At 48.1% G+C, this 8,932-nt stretch overlaps 1 long non-coding RNA gene across 1 annotated transcript; it reads right to left on the bottom strand.

The window, feature by feature from the left end:
* Window positions 1-631: 631 nt before the first annotated feature.
* Window positions 632-1,179, bottom strand: LOC128274158 (uncharacterized). Its single transcript, XR_008269290.1, has 3 exons — window positions 1,027-1,179; window positions 903-957; window positions 632-835 (listed from the first exon to the last, which is right to left on the bottom strand). It is a non-coding gene; the product is annotated as an uncharacterized LOC128274158 (long non-coding RNA).
* Between the last annotated feature and the right edge of the window lie 7,753 nt (window positions 1,180-8,932).

Genomic DNA, 8,932 nt, shown 5'->3' with positions numbered 1-8,932 from the left:
GCAAAAAAATAATGGTGGCCCGGCACAGGGTGGTCGTTGACTTTGCGAACGGAAAACGGGAAGCCAGCGCTCCCCGTGACAGGATCACTTTTAATTGCATTTGAGTTCAATGCGACCGCCCCCCGGGCGGGCGGGAAGACGGTAAACCCGGCGGGGGGTTCGTGGCCGACGTCAGCACTAATCGGGGAGGGTAGGTGCCGATCGGGCGGGTGCCACATTATCATGATAAGAGCGTATTTGCAGTACTCCGGCGCGCATCCTGTGTGCATAGGATCCGGGGATCCTCGGGGCTCGGATGATAACGCGACGAGATGTTGGCGCTCACATTAGACTATGGTAAAAAGGAGTTTTAATACCCAGTGAACAATTTTGAGTGCCCGAGCCCGAAATTTCACGTTCCAGCTGACGGTTCGTTCACGATCCTATACGATTTCTTTATGGGTCGCTTGCTGTGGTTCGCCAGTGGTTCGCGAAAGGGCCCAACTGAAGGAACGTGAAAAATGAACTCTCGAGCGTGCCCCTTGTCTCCTCCCTCTTTTCTATGTGTCCCCTCTCTTTCCTTCGTACTCTATTTTCTTTCTCTTCTATCCCAACCCCAAAACAAAATAGTTCGTGTTTTCGAATCGGTATATTTTCTCTCTTTTTCGGTTTCACTCTTCGCACTTCACTCGTACATTCCTGGCGCTATGCAGCGTTGGCTGTGTGTGAGGTCTGCGTTGGTGGCGGTAGTGGCATCCGTCGAACACATTGTTCCGCGTACACACATTGTCGGTGGGTCCAGCCGGGTTTATGTTTGTGCGTAGATTATTTCACGCGTGGTCTTCGATGCATTTCTCTAAGGAAGAGAAGAAATTAAATTGTTGTTAGATTGTTTGCATTGCAATCCTGTCATTTTTTCTTACCTTTTCCACAAACTGACGAGACAACTGACGAGACACAGTTGTGACACAGTTGACACTGAAACGAGCAAAGTGAAAACTTTTGAACATTATTTCGCTGTCACTGAACACTGTCCAATAAACTTACCTGTATTATTTTATCAGGATCAAACATGATGGTACGAGATGCACTTGCACTTGGAACATTGCACTTAGGAGTAACAAATTGAGAAACTGGCACTTAGAGCAAGGTAAATTTGCAGAGCAAAATTGGTCTAAGTCCCGGCAGCATGCTTTCCTGGACTCAGACAGTTTTAGATTGCAAGCAGCAGCTTCGGCCGGCTTGCTCGACCTCGCTGTCTCTTTTTTTCTATTCCTTTCCCTTTCCCTCGTCCGTTCGTCTTCCACATGCTCGCGGTCGCTTCGCGTCTCGGCCCTTCAGCCCTTCCCTCTCCAGGTAATTCAAACCCACAAGCTCGCGTTCGTATTGTCTCTCGGCTCTGGCACCCTTCCCTCCCCGGTAAATGAAACCCACAAGCTCGCGCGTGAAACTCCCTCCTCTCGTGGTTTCCTCCGCTCTTTTCCGCCGCTGCCCACGAGCGGACCCTCATGAACCGGCCCCCTTGCCCCTTCTCGGCCTCGTCGCAGGCAGCGGGGGTTCGGTTTCAGCCTTCCTCGTCCCTTCCTCAGGCGCAGGGGTACCTCGGGCACTCAAAATTGTTCACTGGGTATCATCATTTCAAGTCTTTTTACAGGGGGTCCTTTTACGCAATCCTAAAGTCCAGTGCCCGTAAGCGCTTTAGGGCGTAAGTGGTGTGTTATCTCGTATTGGGTTTGCTCCTATCAAGTAATCTATTGTATATAACAAGGAATGAAGGAAAGTGAAATTTGTTTGGAAATTGCCTATCTTGTCCGAACGGATAACGAACAGACTCAGCAATATTCTCCGAGCTTGAAAAATGAAACTGGCAATAACTTGGAACCAGCCCAAGTATTTTAGAGTTTAGCAGATTATCATCAGAATGGGTAAGAGCTGCAAAAGCACCTAAAGACACAAAGCCCCATACATTGGCTTGGGAAAGGTTTACTGTACCGAACTGTAAAAGCTGTGTTAGTATTGGGTTTTGGACATGATCGAACTTGACTATTTATCTTAGAATAACTGATCGGTCAACCTGACTTAACAACATGAAATTATTACTATTATTATTGAATAACTCATGTCAACCAGCCGTAAGGTGTAATTGACTAGACCTTCTGAAGACTGGCTAAAGGGTAACTTATAACATACAAAAAGTAATACAAACGGATACAAAGACGCAACACAGATAACATTTGATTAACGTCAAAGAACTCGTTCCCTTGATAAAATCTTTTGCTCATAAAATTTTCAGGTTTGAACTGTCCTAATCTGGTAGAGTACATGACTGGAGTCGGTAATGAGAAATTCCTGAGCCGGGTAGATGACCTTGGAGAGTCAATATTGTTAAAGCAACATGTTAAAGCTGGAGAGCTTTAAAGCAGCACTGAGCGCGTCTGGAGTAAAAATATTCAAGTCCAACCAGAAGTCATCGGATGATGCCCAAGATGATGGTAAATACAAGAAAAAAGATAAGGAAAGTATAGTTTATTGTAATCTATTCGGCATATGTTATTTATATACAAATACGAGTATTATGCAATCTTTCGAACTAAGCAATAGCATCAATTACTCAATTGTAAAGTTCGTTAAAAGTTGATGTACTTCGCAGATTCCTAGAAACAGATTAAAATTTTAGCCATCCCTAAGGACCCCTCAAACTAATGGAACGATAAGCCTTCTATAGACAACAAATCGGGAATTAAAACTCATCTTATGATAAAAAATATGAATGAAGCTGCAAAAAATCCTTATAATACTGATTTCCAAGACTTTAGGCAATCTTTTTAGTCCCCATTTAAGGGCCCATCGTGACATGAACACTCACGGACTAATAAAAACGTAGAAAGTCCCTGAGGTCAGTAAGTACAATACAGGTATTTACGTCAGTATTAGGCTTATGTAAATATTTATCAGGTTTATAAATTGAAATAAAGTAACTCCCAAAATAAAGTAACTTGGATTTTCGCCGAATTAAGTGCATTCTCGGAATTTACTACCTTTGCTTTTTCAGTTGAAGAAAAAGCAGTCAAAGCACATCGTTTACTTTTGAAAGCTTGTGAGAGATAGTTTCGTCACTTTAAAACGACCGTTTGTTTTGAGAACCATAACCGCCCAAAAACTGTGGTTTTTGCCCTGATGAAGTCTGCTCCCCCATGGCCAATTTAAATCGTTTCTGTAGAAAAACGATGCACTTGGATTGGTGAGACCTCGAGGATATGGTGTACCATAAGCTTCTAAAAAACAGGCGAAACTTTGAGTACATGAATAAATGATTGATTTAAACTTTGCATTGGAAGAAAAAGGACCAGAATGGGCTATGTCATTTTACCGCATGACAATGGAGCGACGCATACCGCTAAAGTCGTGAAAGGTGCAAAAAGAACCGTAATTGGGAAACACTACTACCCGGTCCCGTCAGATTATTACCTATTTTCTTCAATGGTACATACAGTTGTAGAACAGCACTTCGCCACAATATAAAGATATCGAAAAATTGGTCGACGAATGGTTTTCGACGAAACCTAACAAGTTTTATTGGAAAGGAATCTACAATTTTCCTGAGACATGGGCAAAATGTGTCGGAGATTACTTCGAATAAAAATATGTTGAGATTCTCCTGAAAATTGGGTTTCTTCTTCGTAGAACAAACCGAACATCTTTAACGTGGACAGTGGACAGAAGTCCACTTAGACCGTTGACTTACCACCAAGTTCTACATTCACAATAATTCAGATGTGGAAGGACATTACTAGATGTTATGTTAAATTCTTTCATAAATAGAAAATCGAAAAGAACTAAAGAACAAACTACTCATTTAGGAGACACGTTCCATTAGCTGAACACTCTTCAGTTGTTAACTGTCATTAAGTTAAAGTAATACAGTTAGCAGTAAATATGTTTGTGGCAAAAAAGACAAGTTTTAACCAAGTTTTTTTCGGTCTACCAATTAGATTGATCAGTCGTATCAAGGGCAGAAACATTATCGCTCTGTAACGATGTGCAATCTGTTATAAATAAATGAAATACTGTTATGACTATGAAACATACGAAAGAATTCCCAGGATCGTCATCTTGTTACGAACGGCTGATGCTCCCTGTACTTGCCCTGCACTCGACACAGAGCCCCCCCCCATGAACGCGGAATGGCTAGCATCAACGTACCTAATTAATGCTCATGTACGTGTTTGATTCGCGTTATAAATTAAATCGAATAAACCCTGCGAGCGCCAAGCAATACAGATGTTCCCGGCACCTGGGGCGGTGGGTTAAGCATCACCTTCCGCGTTTTCATTGCCGGCACCTTTGCCCGTAAAAAACACAACACAACAACACACCGATGGCATAAAAGACTGGAAAAGCTCCCACAAGCGATCCTTTCTCGAGTAGCAGCAGCAGGGCTGAATTGAGGAATGACATTAAATAAAAAAACAAACACCCCAAAGTACGGCCTCCCTCGTTCTGCACCTCGTTAATGTGTCCTGGAGGCCACGGAGAGGGCGCATCCGAGGAACCGCCGGGTGGCCGGGCAGGCGGCCGGGCAGGCGGCCGGGCAGGCGGCCGGTTTATTTCTTCATTTAATGCCTAAACAAAGCGGATAAACCCGTAAAACGATTTTCGTTTACGGTACATAAAACCACCGTTTGACGTCGTCCGGGAGGCCTGGGGCCGTCGAGGGCAAAGTGGTCATGGTCACCAGGGGGAGGAGGACGGCGGTACGCACACACGCCGTTCCCAGCGAGAAAAACCATCCTTGACAAACGTCTCGTGAGGTGTGTCCGAGTGCAACTTTGTGTTCTGTGTCTGTTCGGGGCTTCGCTTTTGGTTTTCTTGTTTTGTCCCATCGCCATCTTCTAGCCTCTCGTTTCGGTCCACGAAACCCGTTCCCCACTTCGGGAAGGGTGCAGCATAAACTCCTCCAACAGTGGCCGGAGATGAACGCGGTCAAACGCGGATGACTGCCGTGGCCGCGGCGTGACAAACTGTAACACAATGACATGATATTATAATATTTCATCATTTATATATCATTATATATGTGCCCATCATCATAAAAAGCGGGTTACGGTGCGGGACCTCCCCCCCCCCGGGAGGGGGGCCGAGAGGTCCCGGCATAATGATATGGCTTCGGCCCGGCGGCGCACTGTGTGTGAGACAGCGGAATTTGACATGCTCCCATCGCCCATGTTGCCGCCATGTTGTTTAGGATTTTTGTACGGCTTTCCGTTCCACGCTCGGCTGCTGGGATGCTGGGATGGCGAGAGGGGTCCGCCAGAGAGGCCAACCTGTCACTCAGGGTATCCCCCGTCCCGCCCCGCCGCTACAGGTCGCGGCCGCGGCCTATGCTCGGCTCGGCGTGTATTATGTTCCTCTCGGGTCTCGGGCCGGTTGGTGGCTGTGTTGTTGCCCGGCCGCGGCCATTTTATTTTCGCTCGCCCCTCGGCCCTCGGCGGAGGTGATTTATACTGCTTGTTGTCACTGCTCGCTGCCCCCGTCCCCTGGGTTCGTGGTTCTCCGTTCGCCATCACCAGCGATCGTCACCAGCGATCGTCGGCGGCGATGCGCGGCCGCGGCTTCTTCGCTCGGTGCCGGCGGGATGCGGGAGCCGGATTTTTGTTGTTGTTGCCTTTTTTGTTGTGGGACTTGTCGGCCCCGAGAACTGGTCCGACCGACCGTTGCTGCTGCTGCTGCGAACCGCTCCGATGGCGCGCAGCGACAACAGTGCGCCGCGGCCACTCTGTCAACCGTAATGCCGCCTGACATACCCGCAGAGGGGCCTATTAAATAATTAAGCTCAATTGAAATCAATTAGAGAACGGCTCTCCTGCGCTCTCTCTCTCTCTCTTTCTTGCTCTGTCTCAGGCGGTGTCTCCGTCGCGAGCGTTGTACAAGTCAACCCGTGACAAACAACGATTTGCTGCGGTCGGTCGGTCCGCTGGACGTGGCTCGAATCGTTTCGGTCCGGTCCCGGGTTTTATGGCAGCCTCGGCTCCGTCGCGCGCGCCTCGCAGGACTGACGTCGGATGGCTGTTGGGAACGTGCTGACTTGCCCGGACTCGGACTTTCTCGAAGACGTCCAACGGATACGACACACATCAGCACCAAATTGGCGGCCCCTCGGAGGCCTGTCGAAATCCCGCACTCAGCAGGACATTCGACGGCGAGCGTGCTCAGCGGGGCCCGCGGTCATTAGTGCGATGGCGGGGGACCGATCCCGCGGACATGACTCCGGACCTTGGTTGCACAAGGAAATCAGTGGAGATGGAATGCGTGGTCCACGTCACTCAGGTTACGATTACTTAGGTCCTAGGCAGGGAGTTTAAAGAATGAGTCATTTCTCCATATCATACCGCGAAGACACGCCGAGGTCCTTCACTGGATCACTGTTGCCAACTTCCTTTTGTTGTGTTACTAGGGTATAAAAACGCTTAGTGGCATTGGAACATTTAGGGATTCCAAGGTCCACCTCGGTTCGTTCTCATAATTATAACACATGGGCGGAAAAGTCCCGAGCCTAAAAAAGAAAATGCGTTTGTTTGTTCAAACTAGGCTTCATTCAACAACGGAATCTCCATCAAGAGCCACACAAGAACCACCACCATTTTTACATTTCTGTACCACTTTTGTAGAACGATCTATCATTCGGGCGAAATTTCTTACCGGTCCGCATTTTTTGAGGTCTGTGAAAAGCAAGTAGTTCCTGGGAGCCAAATCTGACGAATACGGTGCAAGTGGGACCAATTCGAAGTTGAATTCATGTAGTTTTGCCTTTATCTTGATTGACTTGTGACGTTGTCTTAAGGAAACAAAATTTTTTCTTGTCCATATGTTTCTTTGCAATTTCGGCGTTCAAACTGATTCACTGTTGATGGCATTTCCCTACTCAAGATAGTCGATGAATGTTACACAACGTACATCCCAAAATACCGAGCCCATAACCTTTCCAGCTGATCGTTGTGCATTCGGGCGTTTTAGACGAGGTTCCCTAGTTGCTCTGCACTCACTTGAAGATCGTATTGATTCCAGAGTGAGGTGATGAATCCATGTTTGAATTTCCGTAGTGAAGTGATGCTCAGAATCGTCCAAACATTCTTGTTCTTGTCCAACAGCCTCAAATGTTCATGCCAACACCTTCTTTTGGTATCCTTTCAATGTCAGCTAATTCACGCTAAGTTTTCAATCATTCAAAACAACTATGTGGATTTTCACGCGTTTGAATTCAGCAAACCAACGTTTTATTCATAAACCACAAACTTATCTGTAGAATATTAAGACATGTTATTCGCTTCCTTTCGAAGCTTAGTACTAACTAAAAAAGTGATGAATGCAAAAACAAGATTAGCGCCATCCATGTGTTAGGTCCGCGATTTGTCAGCCCATGTGCTATTGGGTAAATTAAGTAAAATTAGATCTACACTTTGCGGACAACATCGTCCCTCAGCGATTGTCCCGGGACGGTCCCGGTATCTGTTGGATTCTAGTTTTACGCCACGGACCGCTAGGTGCGTATTACAGAGAACGGAACTTGATCAGGAGCAGACCAGCAGAGTGTACTGAAACAATTTATGCCGTAGCTCACGCACAATCGAGCCAAGTCCGTCTCCAGAGAAACACTGATTCCCACGAAATTGTTTCGTGGCGACTTCGGCGGTGAACGCCCCCCCACGCTTTGGACCTTCAATTGGATGGACTTTATATTGCTTTCTAGCTGAACCATGCAACTGACCGGGGGCCCTGATTTTCTCGCCAGGAAATGTTGTGGAAGGACAAAAGAGCCGCACGAACCGTTCGTTGCGCATAAGAAGCAGTGCGCCGGTCACGGGGGAAGCCACGCTTTGGTGGGTCCATTGTGCCATTGCACAATTTTGGGACATTGCGGTTCCCGTCTATCGCCGTGGCGCGTCCGGGATTCAATCTCTACAATCCACGTCCTCGGCGCTCGGCCCGTACCGGGTCCGGATCTCGGGGCCAGGCCACTGCGCTATGTGCACTGACGCTATGTGATTGGTGCCGCCTGCCCATAGAGGGCTATTAAAATCTTCCATCATTCACAGTTGGTGACCGGTGATTGCACTCTGCTCGTCTTACGCCTCAAGTGCGGGCGGTGGTGGTCCCCGTGGTCCCCGTTGCTTTGGTGAGCACCCGACCACCCAACCCAAGTGACGCCGAAGAACGGAAACCCGGCCGGTGGCCGGTGTAATAGATCTTTCCAAATAAATTAGGAACATTTCACGGAAGCTGGCGTGCAGGGCACCGTCCTGCTGGGCTTAAGGGAGTGCTCCGGCCGCTCCGGCGGTTCTCGGTTGGCGGACCCGGGTTTTCGGGAGTTCGAGTGTTCGACGGTGGCGAAGCGAGGAAGACGGGCAGGAAAAAATCTGACCCATCTCACGACGAGGCTTCGGAGAAAGAAGCCCCTCCGCGACTGTCGTTTGATGTTGGCAGCGGTGGGCACCATCAGGGAAGCCATTGGGGATCCTGCGCTGCTGCCCGGCCATACAGCGTTTTTATTTCACGGTATCCTGCGCACGCCACATGGCTCTCCGGCACGGTCAACAATTAGTAGTGCCTAGTTGGGCCCCACCAGCACTGTCCATAAATATCACATATTTCACTTTCTTCCGGGGACGGGGCCCAAAATGGCCATCCAGGGCCGCATACATACGGCCACAACAAGACACAACGTTGACAGTAATGGCAGTAATTCATCACATTACACACTAGAAGGCAGCACCGTTCCGGTGGCCCGGGTCTGGCACTTTGAGGGTGCTGCTTTCGATTCTTCGGACATGGACGGCGCGCTCTCTCGCATGGGAGCGTGACGTCATACACGTTACTTTAGTTCTTCAAAATTTTATAATTCTCTCAAAAGCTCTCTACAATCCCAGAAGATGCATGCGGACCGTTAAAAGATCGT

Source organism: Anopheles cruzii, chromosome 3 (assembly GCF_943734635.1).
Source record: "Anopheles cruzii chromosome 3, idAnoCruzAS_RS32_06, whole genome shotgun sequence".
Classification (NCBI taxonomy): domain Eukaryota; kingdom Metazoa; phylum Arthropoda; class Insecta; order Diptera; family Culicidae; genus Anopheles; species Anopheles cruzii.
This window is presented reverse-complemented; position numbering and strand designations above follow the sequence as displayed.